This window comes from Dipodomys spectabilis, unplaced genomic scaffold (assembly GCF_019054845.1).
Source record: "Dipodomys spectabilis isolate Male_0828 unplaced genomic scaffold, ASM1905484v1 ptg000281l, whole genome shotgun sequence".
NCBI lineage: Eukaryota > Metazoa > Chordata > Mammalia > Rodentia > Heteromyidae > Dipodomys > Dipodomys spectabilis.
In genome coordinates, this window is record NW_024870958.1 from 237775 (window position 1) to 259141 (window position 21367).

The window sequence follows — 21367 nt, forward strand, 5'->3', positions numbered from 1 at the left end:
GGCACCAGACTTAATTGTAATTCTGACTTTTGATCTCTCTCTTTCACAAAAACTGTTTGAATGGGTGCTGGAGGAGGTGGCGAAGCATCCCCATGTGGCTGGAACCCAAGGTTGCCCTCTCATTCTGGAGGTGGGTTGTGGGTCAGGAGCTGTCTCGCTCAGCTCGTTGAAAAAGCTCCATGAAATAAGCTCCTCTGTTCCTTGGGTAGACCATGAAAGTTATTCATTGTCCATCCAGCCTTACTAGGCTTATTGTATTGTATTGTTTTCTACATCATTTTCTAGTACCTGGCCAAAATTATGATACATAGTTATAGAATGAAAATGTAATACCATATTAAGAAAGTTATTTAAGGCTCTGGGAATGTGGCTTCATGGTAAGGTGATTGCCTAGCATCCATGAAACCCTGGGTCCAATTACTTAGTAACACATTAAAAAAAAACAAAACACTGGAAGTGGTGCTGTGCCTCAAGTGGTAGAGAGCTAGCATTGAGCAAGAAAAAAAAAAGCTCAGGAAAATTCCCTACCCCTGAGTTTAAGCCCATGTACTGGCAAAAAGAACAACAACAACAACAAAAAAAAACAAAAACAAAAAAACCATTTAGTTAGTAAATGCAAAATAAAGATACCATACTTGGAATATATAATTGCTCCTTCCATACTGACATCTGACAATAGTCCCTAATTCATGTACGTTACTTATATGAGGAGACTGTGTTGAAAAAGTTTTGTTCATTAATTCACAGCAATTAATGCCAGGAATGTGCTTAGATACCAGGTAAATTTTAATTCTGGAAATTCAAGTATTCCAGGATTTGTGTTGTCACTGCTAATCACAAAGAGAAGGGTAGGCTAAATGTGATTTTGAAATCTTTTTGGTCAGTTATCGCACCAAAAAGGCAGAGGCTAATTAATAGGTGTGAAAGATAATAAGGAATAACTCCAGATAGAGGGAATAAATTATAGTAATTAAGGTATACCAGAAATTGTTCTAGAGAACCATTTTTGGTTATTGTAGGACTAGTTGTCACCTAGGCTTTCCCTCATTGCCTTTAGCATTCTAAATCTCTTAGGCTAGCTCTTTATCTCTGTGTGATAAATGTATCTCCTATGCTATTCTTTCATACCTTATCTCCTTTGCTTTCTAAAAATCTCATTCTTTCTATATTTCTCTATAAACATTTCCTGATACTAAATATACCTATACAGATGGCAGAGGATGCTAATGTAAGAGTCTCATACCTCATCAGTCATTAATGTAACAAAATGGAAAAGGAGTACATATTTATTGCTACTTCAATTTTTCTGAAATGCTGCAATGTCATCATTTTGTTAAAATTTCCATTCTTTGTCTACACAGTGTCATTCAGTGAACATAAATGCAAATATGAGCCAGGTGCTGGTGGATTACACCTGTAATACTAGCTACTCAGGAGTTTGAGACCAGAGGATTGTGGTTCAAAGCCAGACTGGTCAGGAAAGTCCATGAGACCCTAACCTTCAATTAACCACCAGAAACCCGGAGGTGGTGCTGTAGTTAAGCACCCAGGATCAGAGTTCAAGCCCCACAACCAACAAAAAAGTTGAAATATGACTTTAAGTTTCCCCAAAAGGAACGACAAGATCATTAATCTTCCCAAGCAAGAAAACAAAATTCGAAAATGATTCAGTGCACCTACTTTTACTGAGTTATGTTATGGATTCTTTGCTGGACATATTCTCTAAAAACAAAGCGTTTAACTAGGGATACCCGTGGAAACATTGCAACAATGAGATGTATAGGTTGTTATGTCGAAAAATGAACTTTATAACTTTGGTTGGGTGGAGGATCGGGTGGGGAGAAGGGGGGTATATGGGAAGGGATGGGAAGGGGAAACAAAGAGGAGGCAGCAATGATTTATAAGAAATGTACTCGTTATCTTGCCCATGTAATTGTAACTCCTCTGTACGGTATGCTCACAATAAAAAGAAAGAAAAAATTATCAAATATTAGCTTTACAATAAACTTCATGTAATATTTCTGGTTTGAAAAGAGAAGCCTATACAGTTGATGTCACTTGGCTTTCTTACTATCTTAGGTTAAAGCCAAACCAGGCAGGAGAGTCTGTCAAACTCTTATCTGTAATTACACAGCAAAAAAAACAGAAGTGGAGTTTTGGTTCAAGCAGTAGAGTACTAGCTTTAGGGGTAGGTGAGCAGGAAAGAAACTGTTCAGGGATAGGGTCCAGTCTCTGGGTTCAAGCCCAGAACCAACACAAGCTAAACAAAAAAGCAAACAAAATCTGATATTTCCTTGGGACCCTCCTTAAAGGAATACTGGTCTGAGAAGTGGCTCCTTTTGCTGATCATATGCACTGGATGCTTTTTTGGAATCCTATTGCTCTGGAGAACTCAGGACCAAAATAAGGAATTGATAGCTGACTCCTGCAACAAAAGAATCATCTCAGGGGTGAAATATCCATCCATAAAACACTTTAAAACATCCATGTCTTTGTTTCTTCACAGTAGAATTTTTTTTGGGGGGGGGGGTCCAGTCGTGGGCCTGAACTCTGGGCCTGGGCGCTTTACCTCAGCTCTTCAACTCAAGGCTAGCACTCTACAACTTGAGCCACAGCACTACTTCTGGCTTATTTTTGCTAATGTGGTGCTGAAGAATCGAACCCAGGGCCTCAGGCATGCAAGGCAAGTGCTCTACCACTGAGCCACCTTCCCAGCCCCTGCAGTAGAACATATTTAAAACAACGTTATTTCCTTTTGTTCTATGCTGGCCAACTAATGGCACATTATATCTTTTTGTAATACTCTCAACTAGAAGTTTACAGAAAAATTATATATGAGTAAAAGCACACTAGAAAAAGTCAGGGACAGAGTTTCCTTCAAGCCTTCAGATTCTCTTCTTTTACAGTAAAAAGGAAAGCACAAGTTAACTTGAACTTTGTCAATCTGCTATGTTCCATTCCTCTCCTGGGATCAGTTTCCACATCCAGTAACAATTACTTCCAGGAACAATCTATGGTGCTGCTTGAGGTATAATGAATGTTTTCTGGCTTCACCGAAACAGCACAAGGACACCTTTGGACCTGAGGCAACACATGTTTCAGAGACAACTTAGTGAAGAGAAAATATGAAATTTATATTTCTTACAAACACATTATCCATGAGGATATTGAGTTCAAACTTTGTAAATTCTCTGTAAATTAAGGCTAATTTTAAAGTGGAAGAAGGTTCTCAGACCATTTTTTTTGTGAGTGTATGTGCTGCGCATTATTTTCCAAGTGTACATCAATTTGTTAACTCATGTTAACTATAGCAATAATAAGAGAAAGAGAAATTCTGTGTTTAAGTATAAGGGTTCAATACAATAAGGAAGACTCTACAAATAGGACCACGTTGAAACAATAAAGCCAAGTCCAATATGTAGACTTATGAGAGTGCTATAGAAAAAGTATTACTCCTACATGGAACTTGAAGTATAAGGCCACTCCCTTTCTAAATCACGCTTGCTAATGACACAACTTTGTAGAAAGTAGAATGGAAGAATAATTCTGTTTCCAATGCAAGTCAGATATAAGAGCATGGACTTAATTGGAAAAAAAAATTCCATCTTGAGAGAGCAGTGATTATACTAGCCATGAACTGGTGAATAAGATCACATTTTTTTCTTTCCTTTACATATATATATATTTTGGTGGTGGTCCTGGCACTTGAACTCTGGGCCTGGGCACTGTCCTTCTGCTATTCTGCTCAAGGCTAATGCTCTACCACTTGAGCCACAGTGCCGCTTCCAGTTTTCTTGCAGTAAATTGGAGAATAGAGTCTCCAGGTTGGCTTTGAACCCAATCCTCAGATCTCACCACCACCCAGCTTAGGATCACATTTCTAACAGTGTGCACTCAGCATATGTAATGTGTATGTTCATCAATCTTTATATGAATTCTTGAGTTAAAAATCTGGGCTACAGCTTAGACTTTATGCTCACAAAAATGTTTGTAGTTTAAAAGTTGATTCTACTGGATAAATGAAACCTAAGAATGTAAAGGAGCCTGGGAAGTTCAGTTTGCATCCAGCCAGGGCAGAACAGTTTTTGAGACACTATCTATAATTAACCAGCCAAAACCTGGATTGGAAGAGTGGTTCAGGAGATGGAATAACAGTCATGAGCAAGAATGATGAATCAGAGCTTGAGGCTTTTGCATACATACATATAAACATAGACATACACATAGAGGCACTTATATGTGCACACACATATACACAAATGAAACAACTCTCAGAATATGTAGAAAAGTTAGAAATCAATAGAAAATATGTCCTGAGTAGGACTAGAATCAAGTGATAATTTTTAATGTTAGAAAGTCCTCAAGTGGACTTTCTTCAAAAAAGTTTGAGAATATTACATAGGCAGGACCAGAGATAGTAAAAGTGTCAAGTAATCAATATTAAAGGGATTGGATCCATGGAGGAATGAATCAGAGACCCCGCAGGTGCATTTGAAAATGTTGATACCCTGTGTCAATTGTTAGAAGATCTTTGAAAATAGTACATGAACAGTCTGAGAAGTCTAGTGGATAATATCACTGGAGAAGTTCAGAATTGCTAGTCTGTATCCAGATTAAATAAACCAAGAAGGGGCTGGGAAAGTGGCTCAGTGGTAGAGCGCTTGCCTTGCATGAAGCCCTGGGTTCGATTCTTCAGCACCACATAAGCAAAAAGAAAAAAGCCGGAAGTGGCTCTGTTGCTCAAGTGGTAGAGCGCTAGCCTTGAGCTGAAAAGCTGAGAGACAGCACCCAGGCCCAGAGTCCGGCCCCATTAATGGACCCAAAAATGAATAAATCAACAAACAAACAAATAAATAAATACATAAACCAAGAAAGTATGGTGGGGCAATAGCACTCAGACTGACAGGGGATTAGAGACTGGAATTACTACTGATACCTTCCCTGGACCAGGTAGTATAATGTTGTCTTAATAAAACACACCAAACAAGAAAGGAATACACAGTTGGAAGTTTGGGTTAATTTCTTCATTATGTTTTGAGAAGCCAATTTTTCTATTGAAATGCAACTGGTATATAATCCTGTTTTGTTTTAAATGCTCTCTTCATTACAGAACATTCCTAGATGCAAAATGGTTCATGATTCCCATCCAAAATTTGAAATAGTAAGTAATCATCATTCAGTTAGATTCCAATGAAAGGATGAAGGATTACAAAAGCTTAAGCCTGGAGGAATAGCAAAGTTCAACTAATGTAGGTCTTTATAGATCTTGCTAAATTAGAGTTTAGATTTCAAATAAATATTTTGGTTTTGTTTGTAATTTCATATTCTACAAGATACTACAAAATTCTCTTTAAGTAGAGGGTTTAATTGACAAATTTACAAATGTTTCTTGCATTCTATTTGCCTAGCATATTTTTTCAAGAGAGCTGTAATTAGAACTCAGTTAATAGATAATACCAACACTTCATGTATAAAATGATAATGTGAATAATGTAGACCGAGATGCCAACAAATTGATTATATTAATTTATAAATTTAGAAAAAGCAATTTTTGAGGCTTTAATATAACATGGTATGAAGAGAATAATTGTGTGACATCTTCTTTCTTCTACCTGTATGTAACACAGGAAGCAATTTCCTTAATTATGTGCCTCTGTATACAATGAGAAAAATGCTATGTTTAGGGCTTGTTTTATTTTTGTTTTTGTTTTATTGCTTTGTCATAGGGCTTGAACTCTGGACCTGGACACTGTCTCTGAGCCTGTTAAGCTCAAGGCTTATGCCCTACCACTTCAATCTCAGTACCACTTGTGTCTGGCTTTTACTGGGAAGTTTATTGGAGATAAGATTCTAGGGAACCTTCCTCCCAGGGTGTGCTTTGAACTGTAATCTTCCGATCTTAGCATCCTGAATATCTATGATAGTTAAAAAAAGTTATAAATATAAATAATATTTGCAAGAATACCTGTGGAGGAAAAATGATGCAACCCAGTTTATTGTGGTGTTCTTTCCAGAACATGGAGGGCATCACAATAGCAGAGGTGTAGTATTTTTTCTCAATAGAGATAAGTTATTTGTGATTTGAATTAAGGGAATTTTGAGGTGCACCCTACGAGTTGGAAACTGTTGTTCTAGGATGACTTTATGGCTTAAATTTTGGGATTGATGGTCATAGAAATAATAGCTTAATCTGATAAACTATTGCTTACTCTTGAAGAATTAATTATAACGGATGCTTTATAGTTTTATCCTATACCAGAAAGTGGCTATTTTTCTGTTCACTTCGCATTCTGTAACACCCCATTGGAAAATGCATCTATTGCAGAATTACATAACATGCAAACAGGTACTATTTTGAATCTCTCAGGTATGTAATATTCAGAATTTGAAAGTGAGTAGTTATTAGTCATAGGAATTTAAAATTATGGGTTTCCATAGAATTAAACAGTTTTCGGTTTTAGTATGAGAATGTAATAATTTATTCTTTTTTGAAAATATTGGCAAGTATATTGTGAAAAATTGTCTAGTTTAGTTGGATAACATTTAAGTTGATCGCCCTCTGAAAAAGAAGGGGTAATCAATTCAAATTAGACGCCAAATAGGACTTTTTTTAAAAGTTACTACATACAGAATAATATTTACTATAGCAATACAGTGAAATTTTATTTCATGCAGCTGATTTTTTAAATTTAATTTTAAGGTGAAAGTGATGTGTAGTGGGTTAGCAATTGTAAGGCAGTGAATACATAACTTTTCAAACTTGTTATCCCCTTTCTCATTTTTCTCACAGTTTTCCTTCATCCCAAAACCCCTCACAAGTTGTAATGTAAATTTACAACATATTGCCTTGTGAATATTGCTATGGCATTGGTTTGCCCTTTGTCCTTTGTCTCACCATTTTGTTGTTCCTCTTCCCTTCCCTAATTAAGGTAAATGTATACACAATACACAGGGTACCAAAATCAAACACAGTCGGAGATAAATCATAGGGGAAAAACCCAAGGAAAATAGAAACCACATAGTACAATAAAAACAAAAACTGCAAATAAATATCTCTTTCCATATCTTGGAGTTCATTTTGCTCAGCATCAGCTTATATGTTCATATGTATGCATAACAAAGCCACTGGAAAATAATAGTTTCATGGATACTATATCATAAAAACAACATGTTAACTGTTTTTGATGGTAAAGGTGAAATTAGGATTGGTAAATTTGCGATTCTGATAAAGGAATTTCAAAGAGTTTAAAATTATGACAGGTAAATTTTAATTGTTCTAACTTTTTAACTTAGCCTATTAAGAAAATTTAAAATTTCCTGGGAAAAAGCTTTCATTCAAGGAAATCCATGGAGACTTAGCTGAGAGGGAGCAATGTGGGTAAGATGGCTCATTTTCACAGTAAACAAACAAACCTCACAAACCTTGCTGTAAATCCCGTAGGTTCCCATGAGAATTGTCCTTACCCAAGAAATATACTCTTATTGTGTGAAACAAGGTTGTAGTGGAATTTAAATTCAAAGTTTTTTTTAAAAAATAAGACATCAAAATTTATGAATTGACCTTTAATTACTAAACAGTAATTCTCTTAAAAAAATAATTTGGGTCAAAATATTTAGGGAGATAGTGCCCTTCACAATGAAAGAACGTATTGAATTTACACTTTTCTGTTTTAATACTTTCCACAATACCTTTGCACGAGAAGCATTGAAACACAGAAAAAATATCTGATTGGATACTTCAAACCAATGATTTCACATTACTAATTAGCTCAAAAATATAATATCCTTATTAACATGAGATAGTGAAGACTTCTCTTATTACATAAACCAAAAAGTTTGGGGATCAGAAAAGAATTGAGCAAACTGAAAAGGTAAGAAAACACTTTATTAGAAACCATAGCTAAGCATATTGGTTTCAGCAGTGGAGGGGGCCAAAACTTTTTGATATAGATTGTCTTAATGTTTTTGCTACCTAAAGTGATTTTACAGAGCCTATTTGACTCAGTATAATGCAGAACAAATTGAATGAAGACATGAAGATAAATTCTACCTCCAAGTAAAGGAGTTTTCAAAGAGAAACCTTGAAGATGTAGCATTGGAAGACGCCTTATAGTCCTTCCGTTTCACTAGACTTGAAGCCAAGAAGCTGTGATTAATTGGAAATCAGGCAAGAGCTAAGAATAGGACATATAAGTAGGACATAGAAGTACTGTCCTTTGTAACAGACAATGTCATCCAAGGAATCGGTGATTTAACTCTATGCTTCTCCATACATCTTGTTGAGCAAATACAAGACCAAGAGAAATCTATTGAAATAATTTTGCAAAGAATAACTTCACTGGTCCTGATATGGTATCTAAGGAGAGTCTTAAGAGAGAAGATAAAAGTGGAGTATTCTTAGGTTTCCTCTAAGCATTTTGTTAGCAAAATATATCTTTGAGGTTAGAAGTGATTGAACCAAAAAGTGGTGGAGTACTTATTTTTGTGGGCACTTTAGACACAAGAAGATTTCAAGGTAAAAGAAAAAAGAAAAAAATTATAGCTAAATATTTGTGATTATAGGTTCTTGGACTGGATTTTTGGAGACAAAGTTTTGCATTAGCGTTTGTACTCATTAACATTGTTGTTGAGATTCCGTGGCAACCAAATGAAAAGGGGAAGTTTAATGGACTCGCTTGGACAAATAAACAGCATGATAGAATATAATGGCAAATAATATTTAATGAATTATTTTGAACAATTCCTTTGCGAGAACAAAGAAGGAAAGATATAATTCAAAATAACTTGACGTTATTAAAAGTATGAAAATGGAAGAGTGAAGAGATTGAGAGAAATCATAGAGGACTGTTTTCTCTCCAGTGGAGTAATAGGTTCTTGATCTTATTTCTTCCATTCTGTCTTCACAAGCTATCAAGTGTGCCTCAGGACTGGAGTATCCAGTTCAGATAAAGAGAACTCACAGAAGAAAATATTTGCAGTAGATATAGGTGATTTATAACCTTAGACAATCTTTTTAAATCTGTTAAAAGTCTCCCCTACCCCAAACTGTCCTCTTTGAACAGCTTTGTTTGCTTTTACAAAGACTGCCCTTCATTAGCTGCTTAAAATCTTGAGAGGTCATATTCATACTCTCTAGAGATTGATGTTTGGTTGAGATTTTTGAATGTTTTTGTTTGTTGTGTTTTTTAACTGAATTTCAAAAGGTTGTGCAAGTGTGTTACAATTAAATATGTCCATCTAATTGTCTAAAGCTCCTGCATCAGAGTCACTCCTTCTATCAGTCTCAACCAACCCTTTCTCCAAGATTTAGTTCAGATTTTCCACTTCCTTTGTTACATATGTACATTGAGTATTCTAGCTGTACTTGCCCCTTGTTCCATTTTTCATTCATTCTATTTCTTTACTATTGTTCCTCTCTGTTTTCAATTTCCTGATAGTCATTGTGTTAAATTGTCTGTTAATACTTTGAAAGGTTTATATACATTCCATGAGTTTCTTTTTTTTAATTTTTTTATTGTGAAAATACTGTACAGAAGGGTTACAATTACATGTGCAAGATAATGAGTACATTTCTTATCAAGCATTGTAGCCTCCTCCTTTGTTTCAATCCCACGTATACTTGAACTGATTTCAGCTTATATTTCCATAATTCATTCATCTACAATAACAATTTGAAAGACTGGAGATGTGAAGCACTTAGACATGATTTTATTCTCGTTCATTTGGAAGATTAATCTTTAGTCAACAAGAAAGTTTAAAAATGGCTTAGAATTTATTCCTAACTACCAGTTTTTATAAATGGCTTTGTACAATGGTGTGTGATTATTTTATTTGACGTAGGATAATTTTTTCTACTACCTATAAGTTTTGGAAAAAGAAGAAAACTAAAATTTACTACTTAGAGGAATATGATAGATATAGAAGACAGATTTTATGTTTGTCACATCTCTCATCAGGACCCATATTCAAGATTTAAAGTCATATTTCTTACTATGTTAGACAGATAGGGAAAACAGAAAATAACACATGATAAAGCAAATATTAGTGACTTTTTAAAATGTACCTTCTTATGTGATGAAATTTACTTTATTAGCTAATATTTGAGTTTGAAATATGGGAGGCTGATCTATATAACACATTTCTGGAAGGCACCTACTGAACAACACAAATCGTGTGGGGTACTTTAATGAATGGTTGAACTTGTTTGGTATTAGTGCTGGGTAAATAAATCAACTCTATTGTAACTTGCTCCCTACACTTGAAAATCTTGTAATGTCACTATCATCTACTTGTCAACTGTTATTCTGGCAAATGTGATTTTAAATAGTTTATTTGAAAATGAATATACTTTCAGTAGATTAAATGTAGGTTATCATTGGTTTGAGAATGGCAACATTTTTATACTACAGAACCTAGTTTTACTGAAGTACCAGTGTTTTGAAGCACTAAAGATCTTCTTAGTTAATGATTTTCTAAATTATATTTGACCTCTAAATCAAGTTTTCCTAGCCTTGGTAGACCAATTATGGATCTATCATTCCAGAAACTATTTTTTGGTTGCAATGAAATCTTTCATTAATCACTAGGAGAGGGGTATTAAAAATAATCTTGTTCATTTGTGATTTTGTTCACTCATATGGGCTGGTCATCTGTAAATTGAAAGTTTGAATTACAGTACTTTCTCTCAGATTTTGTGATCTCATCTTTCATTGAAAGTTGCTTGGCATTTCACACTTGATTATTGCTAATTCTTGAAGGGAATTGGGTCCCTGTAATGTTATAGGAAATGAGAAATAGAGATGAGTCTTCAATTATTTTCCGCTGGCATGTTGCATGGGCCTATGTGAGAAGTCTTGCGCTTGTTATCTGATGGTGCAGATAACTGGGACCTGGTGTCCTAGGACCATGGGTCCTCCAGAAGAATAATAGCTTTTAGGCATCATATCAGCAAAATTTGTGTATAATCAGTAAGAATGCTTCAGAAATATGGATTAAAACACTTTGGGACAAGCGAGTTAAAACAATAAACAGAGCATCAGAGTAAAATCCCTTATAGATTAGCAGAAAAAAATATTGTTATTTTACCATGTGAATTCAGAAGACTATGAACACGTAGAAGGTATCACAAGTTTATAGCGAAGACATTGCATTGATACTTTTTATATTCTAATATATATTCTAAACCTAATTATTTATATTCCAATCCATTTATGGGAATAAATGTCAATATATTTGTCAAATTATCAATTCTAGTAAGAATCACTGTGTGAAATTTAAAATCAGCACATATAAATATAAAATATATAAGTATATATAATATAAAAATTGTTTTGCATTGTTGTGTTGTGGTTAGCGAATCAAAGGCAACTCTGTTTTAAAGTATTATTCCATTATCTCTACCTTAGCTTTTGGTAGAGTTAGACTTAAAGCTTTACCATTTGTAGATTTACAGCCTAGAGCCAAGAGGAAACACTGTGATTAAAGCATTACCAATTTAAGGCCTAATATCTAGGAGAAACATATGGACTGCTCCAGGAGCTATGGAAATATTTGGTGATAGAAAGTCAGTAGTGTAAGTTCCTGCCTAGTTGGATGATAGACAGGCCAGGACAGTAGGTAATCATGCATATGAACAATTTTTTCACCTTCTTGGCTTTAGCTACTTTTCAAATGATAAGTATAATAAACAATTATATTTTGATAAAATACCTTCCATTCTGAACAATTCGGTCTAAACGGTTCATCTCTCTATGATCCCTTGTAACTAAGATTAGTTTTGTTTCAGTACGACAATCTATGCTGTCAGGGTAAGATATTGTGGTTGGTCTGTTCCTACATGGAAGAAAGGTAAAGGTTCAGGCAGACATTTGTCCCAGCAAGACCTCATTTGAGAAATTTTAAGCTGCAGAAATTTAGAAGTAGCTCTTAAGCAAGGCTTACTATGAATCCTTTAGCTCCACAAAGCTAACTCAGTTGGTAAATAAGTACTTGAAAAGCCATCACTTTTGGAATTAGCTGTAAAGGCTACAAAGTATGATCAAATTTAAAATGAAAACGACAAAATAGTCATTGACAAAAAATTGTAAATGTGAGCAATCGACTAAACGATATCAGTTTTTTTCCACTATATACAGAATTTTAGAGAAATAAGATCAATAGCATTTTTAGGAACAATAAGGGTTCCTTGTTACAAATAGGCATCATTATAAAGATTGCATCATTAAGTACTTAAATTTAGAGGATTCTACATGCTTCAGCAGCAGGTCTACACAAATTACAACAATACAGAGATTAACATGGCACTTGCACAAGGATGATAGGAAACTTTGTGAAGTATTCCTTATTTTTCATTCTTCTGATGCAAGAAATGAAAAACAGTTATTAAAAAGTTGATTACAAAAATACAGGTGTAACAATACATGTAATTCATAGAATTAAAGGTTAGTTTGACATCATTGTATTAAATCTTCACCTTCGAAAGGCCTTTACATAGCATAACCTTTACAAAACTTGAAATTAGATAACATTGTCATTTTATCCAAAAGAAATAAAATAATATTAGGACCCAGGGAAAAAAAGATTTTTAAACTTCTTCTATGAGGAATGCAATTTGATAGGACACATTTATTAATGAACCTATACATTATATAACAATGTAGAATTCAAATTATTATATCTAGGAGCGAATGAAATAGATTATGGACATTATACAAACATAGACATACTTTTTTCTAAAAAGCACCAGGAACATCTTTAGTGTCTATACTATTCATTTCAACAGATAAGTTAAAATTATTTCTGATTTAAAAAAATCACAAACTCTGCTGAAATCATTATAGATGTATACAAACAACGAATACATTTTGACAACAAAGTCAGGCAATTCACTTCGAAGAATACCATGGAATCCATGAATTTTTAAAGTAAGATATTGCTGTTGCTTTGTATTGTGAAAAAAAAATTGTAGGGACACAAAGGATGGACTGGCATTTTAGGAATTTAAGAAACTTATTCAAACCATTACGACTTAGGAGAAAAATTTGTACAGCTTTCCACAACTTCAAAGAGGTAGTGATACATACTTATCCTTTTGGCAATATCAAATGCAGTCTCTTCCAAGTTGTTCTTCAGACCTGGTTTGATATAGTGGTTCAACAGAAGTAGATACAAGGTATCTTTGCTATTTCTATTCCTAGCAGTAATATGCAAGGGGGTCAAGAGGCCTTTAGTTTGGGGATTGGTATCTGCATCATGATGAAGTAAGAAAAAAGCCAATCTGTTATTATTCCACATGTAAGCACTGTGCAGGCGTGTCCAGCCCTTCAGAGCTATTGCATGAATATCTGCCTTGAGCTACCAACTCATAGACAATGTCTAAGTGTCCACTCTAGGCTTCCTGATGAAGAGGGATATACTCATCCTCATCCCTAGTATTCAATTGGGTGGCCTATTTGGAAAGTAGTCTCCGCACCATAGTAAGGCGATTAATTTCGGCATCCCAAAGAAGAAATTTGCTTGGATCCTACTCCATTTTTTTCTTGCAATTGATTCCGTTCCTCACTTTTTTCTCTTGTTCCTTGTCTTCGTCAGAGTTACGTAACCAGAGACTTTGAGTGCCAGTGGGAATGAGATGTCAATGTATTTCCCCAATAGTTCACATTGGTTGAACTGGTCAGAAAAATATGGTGAATTTTCTGCATATGATTTTTCACCATGATTTATTTTCACTTTTTCCATTTTTGCTCTTCTAAATTATTCTAACTGGAGAGTAGGGAATTGATAGAGAGCAGAGGAAAGATTTTCCTCAGTATTCAAAGGTACAGACTGAAAATGAGGACCAGTGGTGTCTTCATGTGCAGGTTATTCTGGGAATGAGAAAATAGGAAACAATGTCTTCTACGTAAATGATTTGGGAAATACCACATTATAGTGTAAGATAACTCACTATTCAACATATGGGCTTTAAGAGCTTTCTAGTAGCTTTCTAATGTTGGTATTCAACATTAGAAAAAATGTATAATGCAGTAGTAAAATAGAAGTCCTTTGTATGACTACCTAAATTCTTGTTATTTTTAAAGACACTTTTCATCTAAATATAGGCCTGTCTATTGTCTTCAGGTGATTTTGATGATTGAAGATGCTTAATGAGAAGTCAAAATATATTAGTAGTCCTTTGTTATCAATTAAATTTCACTTTTTCTTCTTGGAGATTATAATGATCAAAGCAATAGTTCAGAATCAGCAAGAAATATTTCAGAATCATGCTTCAAGTAGAAGTGAATCACCAGTAAGTAATCCTGGATTCCATTTTCCACAAAGTTTTGTCACAGATACAATCTTCTACAATCTGCCTGCCTTCTCTAGCTGCTTTCCTAGCCTGGACCTATTCCTTCATTGTACAGGAAAAGTGTGATTCAACTGATTTCAGTCAGATCTGTTAGTAGAATTATCAAGTATTTAGATTCTTTTTTTAAAAATTAGATTTGGGGCCTGAACTCTGGGCCTGGGCACTGTCCTTGAGCTCTTCAAATCAAGGTAAGTGCTCTTCCACTTGAGCCACAGCACCACTTCTGGATTTTTCTGTTTATGTGGTGCTGTTTTGGGAAATGGCAGAGCAGAAAGTGAAATGATGCAACCAAAAATATAAAGGCAAAATAAATTAGGATAATTATGGAGCAACCATATTGTCTATGAGAACCATGAAAGAGATAGAGGAAAAGAGATACAGATTTGCAATGACCTAGCTAGCCGCAAAATCCATGCTTCTACTCAATTTACAGAGCAAACAATTTTTTTTTTACTTTTTAAAAGAGATGGAAATAGAATTTATGTATTTACTTGAAATTAGTAAATACATTTTTAGTCGCCTACATAAAGAGACATAGCTTTGACCAAATTACAGGCAAGAATCTTAATACTTGGGCTGGCAATGTGCCTCAGTGTTAGAGTGTTTGCCTTGCAGCTCACTACAGTGCGGAGACTACTTTCCAAAAAGGCCACTCATATGAATACTAGGGATGAGGATGAGTATACGCCCCTTCATCGGGAAGCCTAGATTGGACACCTAGACATTGTCCATGAGTTGGTATCTCAAGGCAGGTATTCATGCAATAACTGTGAATGGCTGGACACCCCTGCACAGTGCTTATATGTGGAACATATTGCAACAGCACACACACACACAAACACACACATATACACACATATACACACATCATCATCATATTTCTTAAGTATTTTTTGTGTATAGACTTAAGAAGAAATTTACATTACTAACTTGAATTTCTGACAAGACAATATCATCACTGTACATTTTGCTTCTGTGCTTTCAGTTTTAAATTACTATCTAAGTATGTGCATTACATAAGTATTGGAAAAATAGGAGCCACCCGGGTGGCTCAGGTCTTTAATCCTACCTAATCAGAAAGATGAAATCTGATGATTGTGCTTTGAAACCAGACCAAGAAAAAAAAAGTTCATTAGATTATGATTTGAAAGTAACCACAAAAGCTTGAAATGGAGCTTAGTATAAACAGTAAAATGCTAGCCTTGAGAAAACTAAAAAAAAATAAATAAATAACAAATTCTGGGACAGAGCCAGGTCCTGAGTTCAATCTCTAATATTAGCATTAAACTAATGAATGAATGAATGAGTGAATGAACTAAAAATAAATTAAGTGGTTACATGTGGAGAGACAGGTCAAATGTAACAACAGTGGTGACTGGATTATGTATTATTTTGTAATAAGGCAAATTATCATCTTTCCTAATCATTAATATTTTATTTGAACTATTTTGTACAATAAACCCTGAATTTGGCATGCATGTATATGTGTGTGTACATGTGCCCACATGGGTGTGTATGTGTATATGTGTGTGTGTGTGTGTGTGTGTTTGTGTGTGGTTGCAGTGTTGCTTGCCAATGTGAACAGAGTGAGGCTGAAAAGAGCAGTGTTGCAATGTTGTTATTTATCAGTGTTCTATCCTGTCATTTCAGTGGAACCGCCCTTCTGTACATTTTATTTGTCAAATAACAGCATCATCATAATCAAAGCATTTACACCATTAAGTTAGATAAAAGAGATCAATTTCAGCTCTTAGTATATGTTAGGCAAGAAGATACATGTATAATTAGGTAGTAAGTTATTGCTGTAAGAGGACTGTTAGTACAAAATATGTATTTGACCTCTTAAATTGGATATACTTTTAAGATATTTTCATGGATTGATTTTGACCAACTTGACCAAACAGGTATTACTCTCTGGTTATTCCTGTGAAATTCAAGGTGGATAAACTCTTTCTGGATTTCTGTTGAAAATAACTTTCTTTGTAAGATCGTATCTATTCAGACTAAGATAATAAACACCGTATTTTTTAGGTTTGAATATCCCATCATATTGATTGAAAATCAACATTGTGGATATGTTTGTTAGATATTCATCGCAAAAACAAACAAAAAACATGTGTCACCTCCAGATTCTGGATGATTTGAAGTTGTATTTTACATACAAAGTTTTTTTCATTAATAGTTCTTTTGTGGGAGTAACCTTCACAACTTTAATAAATAATGCTTTTTGAATATCTTTTCCAATATAAATAACATTCCAGAGCGAGTCTTGCAATTTCTGAAAACCCTTTGAATATTTTAGTGTTATTTCTGTTCATTGAGTATACAGCTAAAGACATTTCTGGAATAAACATTGTTAAAATCTGAAAATGTAAGTGGGAATACAAGCTTTTTTATGCATCATTTTATGAAAAGTCAGTTTTTATGAAACTAAAAGATATAGAATAAAAGAATGGAAGTGAATTGGGTGAGCTAATTATTAGTGTAACTTTGTTTTCTATTAGCACAGTCCTTTGAATGAACATGATGAAGTTAAATTATGTGCTTTATGAAACTATGTTTCAGTTATTTTTAGAATCTTTGTAGTTATAAGAATGAATTTGTAATATAAACAAAGGTCTTTGAAAGTGATTAGGATTAATCTTATGTTTTGTTTTCTACTCCCAAGAAAATGAGTTGTTTGTAAGGGTTAACAGTTTACAATTGAATCTTCAGTATCATAAGAAAGTTTGAACAAATGTAGTAGTATTGATGTCTTTTTTGGGGGGGTGGGAGTCTGGTAGTAGGGCCTGAACTATGGGCCTGGGCGCTGTCCCTCAGCTCTTCAGCTCAAGGCTAGCGCTCTTCCACTTGAGCTACAGAGTCATTTGCGGTTTTGTTTTTTTGCTTATGTGGTCCTGAGGAATCAAAGCCAGGGCTTCATGCATGCAAGGCAAGCGCTCTACCACTACGCCACCTTCCCATGTCTTTATGTCTTTTTAAAACAATTGTATTCACAAGTTGGAGAGGCTTTAATTCATGCTTAGGTCTTGTGGTCTATGATTTTTTATCCTCTCATTCCTAACATTAATGATAGGTCAGACTGCATTTTTGTGTATATGAAAGGTAAAATATTTATCTGGGGTCAAAGGTGATTTTTATATCAGTCTTGCTTTAATAGCATTTTAAAGTAGTACCTTTCTCTCAAAATGTTGAGTATAAAAAGCAATCAAAATACGTCTAATGGTAAACAACTTAGTTGAGCTACAATATGGAAATGATTAGTCCATAAGACCTGCAGTTTGTTTCCATCAGGAATTGGGGAGGTCATTCTTTCAGTAAGACAGTGTTAAACAGAGATAGGGTCCCCAGGCATTGCAGTTTTGAGTGAAGGGATAGAATATGATTTCTGATATTTTGACCTAGAAATCAAGAATGTTACACTTTAGCAGTTCCTTTCACCAGGGAGGTATGCATTGATTATGAACTTTGTGTTTTCATATTACAGTTCCCTATTTTCTAACAAAGAGAAACTGAAATATTATGAGTGTACACAAGAATTCTGGGAATTTTTCCTTGAATTTGTAGACTAAATGCTGGTATTTTAGTCATAAAATAGAATGAGGTTAATTGATACAGCTGGAGATGGACCTCAGGCTAACACTTACCATGTGTGCAATGTTGTACATGGAATTGCAACTCTGAAGACTTCAATATCATCATCTGAGAATTAAAAATGTAAGTAGTTCCACTTTATGGAATTATTGTGAGGATTAAATTAGATATCATAGCTAAAGTACTTGGAAAAACAATCAATTAGCATTTGGAAAATTCAACCTGTTATTTTCTCATGTGGTGAATTCTAACATTTTTACTGTGATTTTTATTGTGTCTCTTTATGATGTGCAATGTGATGTATTGGTATTCATTGCATCGATCATTTTTCTGTCACTATGAGGAAAAAACCTGCAAAGAAAATTTCTTTTTTTTTTTTTTATTCAATTTAATTTTATTTGTGAACATAATGTTCAGAGGAGTTACAGTTACATGGGCAGGATAATGCGTACATTTCTTACCAAGCATTGCAGCCTCCTCCTTTGTTTACCCTTCACATCCCTTCCCAGCCTCCCCCCTCCCCCCCTAATCCCAATCCTTCTCCTTCCCCCCCTTCCCCCCCCCTTCCCCCCCCCCCCCAGCACCAACGTTGTTTACAACGTTTTGGACATGACAACTTGTACTTCTTATTGTTGCAACAGGTCCACCTGTATCCTTAAACAACTGGTTTTCCCCATCTCCTCCACAAGTTATACTGACATCAAATATAATGAAAGCAGGGGTTATACTGTGGGGGAGGGACATACAAAGCAACAAAGAGATAATCTTATAAATGTGTTAGAAACACATGCATGAAAGAAAAAAAAATTAAAATACACATCTAAGGGTTCATTTTCCTGACATCACATTATCTGACGCAAAGAAAATTTCTGAGGAGGAAACTGTTATATTGACTGATGGTTTAAGAGAACACAGTTTAAGATCAGATGTCTCCATTTTTTTTAATTATATTTTTATTATCTTAACTAATTGTACAAGGGAATTTCCATTAAATAAATCATGTTTTTAAGTATAATGGATCTTTATATAACTTTTCCTTACCCTTCTAAACCTCACCACACTTTAATTTTTTCTAGTTTCATACTATCTGCATTGAATGTTATGTCTTCACTTTCTTCCTCCATAACTCTCTTTATTCCTTCCCATTGACTTCCCCTCACATATTCCAAGTGATAGTTTCCTGGTATTCATTTTGTTGGATTAAAAGTTCAATTTTATAAAAATTACATCTTTTAAATACTCCTCTACAAATAGCATGATTTGGTTAATATTGCTGTGGAAACTTGTATAAAGTTCTAGCTTCCAAATATGAGAAAGAGCATGGGTCCTTTGTGTGTTTAGTTCTGACTTCGTTTACTTAACGTATTTTTAGATCTAGCCATTTCTTTGCAAATAACGTAACAGTCTTCATAATGGATAGGTACAATCCATTTATGTATATATGACACACATTTGCCAACCATCCCTCCGCCAAAGGGCATCTGGGCTGTTTCCATAACTTGGCTACGGTGAATAGTGCAGTAGTGAACATGGTTGTGAAAGTGATTTTACTGTAAACTTTTGGAAGAATTCATCACTATCTTTCTGGAAGCAATCCTCTAGCCAGTTTGCCAGCACATCCTTCCCTCCATCTCCATCACCACGTATTGCAAGTCCTCAAAAACACACTACCCCATGCAGGTCTCAATAAGCTAAAACCACACTGTGCCCATATTCTTTCAATACATTTTGATAATTACATATAATTTATTGAGAACCTTCTATGTACTTTCCTAATGTGGGAATGAGTGACATAACAACAGATTAAAAGTAAGAAATATGCAATTTAATTAGTTATTATCATATTTAAAATCTTTTTCAGCTCTGACTCATAGCCTCACTTACTATTATTTTAATCTTTATTTGATTACTTCATCTATCCCCTAAATTATAACAGGTGAGTTAAATACAAAGGCAAGAAGTGTTGTTTGATTTTGACACTCATGTGTGAGGATGCACAATATGGACAAATAGATGGATTGGAATTAATAGCAATTATCCATTTTGTTAAAGTAGAGATGGTTTTCCCAAACTGATTCTCACAATTCATGTTCCATTCAACAAAAAGAAACGTGTAACAATTCAGTTTGTTTTGCTCCTCATTAATTTTTGTTTCCATTTTATTTTTTAATGAAAGATGATTTCATAAATTTCCTGTAGATGCAAAAATATGTTAATATATTTCTAACTGTATGCATTGATCTATACATACACACATATATTACACAGGTTACAATGATAATTTATAACTTCTGTAACTATACAATTTACTAAATTATTAAAAACATCGACGGCTCATGCCTGGAATACTGGTTACTCAGGAGGCTGAGATCTGACGATCATCGTTTGAAGCCATCCTGAGCAAGAAAGTCCATGAACCTCTTATCTCCAAACAACCAACAGAAAATCAGAATTGGAACTGTGTCTCAAAGTATTAGAGTGATAGCATAGAGAAAAAGCTCAGGGACATCACCCAGGCTCTTAGTTCAAAAACTCCAATATACCCCCAAAAAATCTATTTAATTTACACCTGTGTAAGTAGAGTATTTCCATCACCCAAATGCACATTCATGCTCATTTGCAAGTTAACTCTGTTTTGTCTGAAGTACCACTAAACATTATCACTAAAGTAGCTTTGGAACATGGGTTCATTCTATCTCTTCCATGGATTTTTCTAGACTCAAATACTCAAGTGTTACAATTGTTCTAATTATTTAAAATCATAGTTTTTTCTTTAATACTCCTAATATTAGAGTTTGAATTGAGTGTTTTGTGCCCCTTCAATGGGTGTTCTTACCACTTTGTCATGCTCCCATCCCTATGTTATCCTGATTATTTTTCAGCTAGAAACTGGCCTCCTACTTGTGTATGAACTTGGCCTCAGTCCACTTAATGGAATTCTTCCTGGAATTTAGAATAACAGGTGCATGGCATTGTGTAGAGAACTTTCTGTTCAGTCTGGTCTTAACTACCGTCCTCACAACAGTGCACATCCATATAGTCACGAATTTCATAAGCTTGTCATAGCTTAATATTTTTAAATCTTTCATTTCCTGCAGGTTCTTGAGTACTGAATTGTGTTTTCTTGGGTTGTTTTGTTTCATTTGAATCTATGTGTTGAGTTGTTCCTCACTTTTCCTTTTGTTTCTTTCCCTCAAGTTCTTACCTAAAGTGCTAAGAAACCAATTCTTCTTTCTCAAGATAGTCAGGGTGAACATTATTTATTCCAAAGCAATTTCAGTATCTATGAATGGTGTACACATGCTAAATGCTGAGAAGGGTGTTTGATTTTCACGGCAGTGTTTGGCATTCACAGACAGATCATGAAATATATGAAGAAAATAAAACTACAGATGAATGCCAGGAGGAGAATAAGCTATTATTAAT

At 34.5% G+C, this 21367-nt stretch overlaps 1 pseudogene; it reads left to right on the forward strand.

The window, feature by feature from the left end:
- The first annotated feature begins 12248 nt into the window (after positions 1-12248).
- LOC122126511 lies at positions 12249-12348 on the forward strand (annotated as a pseudogene).
- The last annotated feature ends 9019 nt before the right edge of the window (positions 12349-21367 follow it).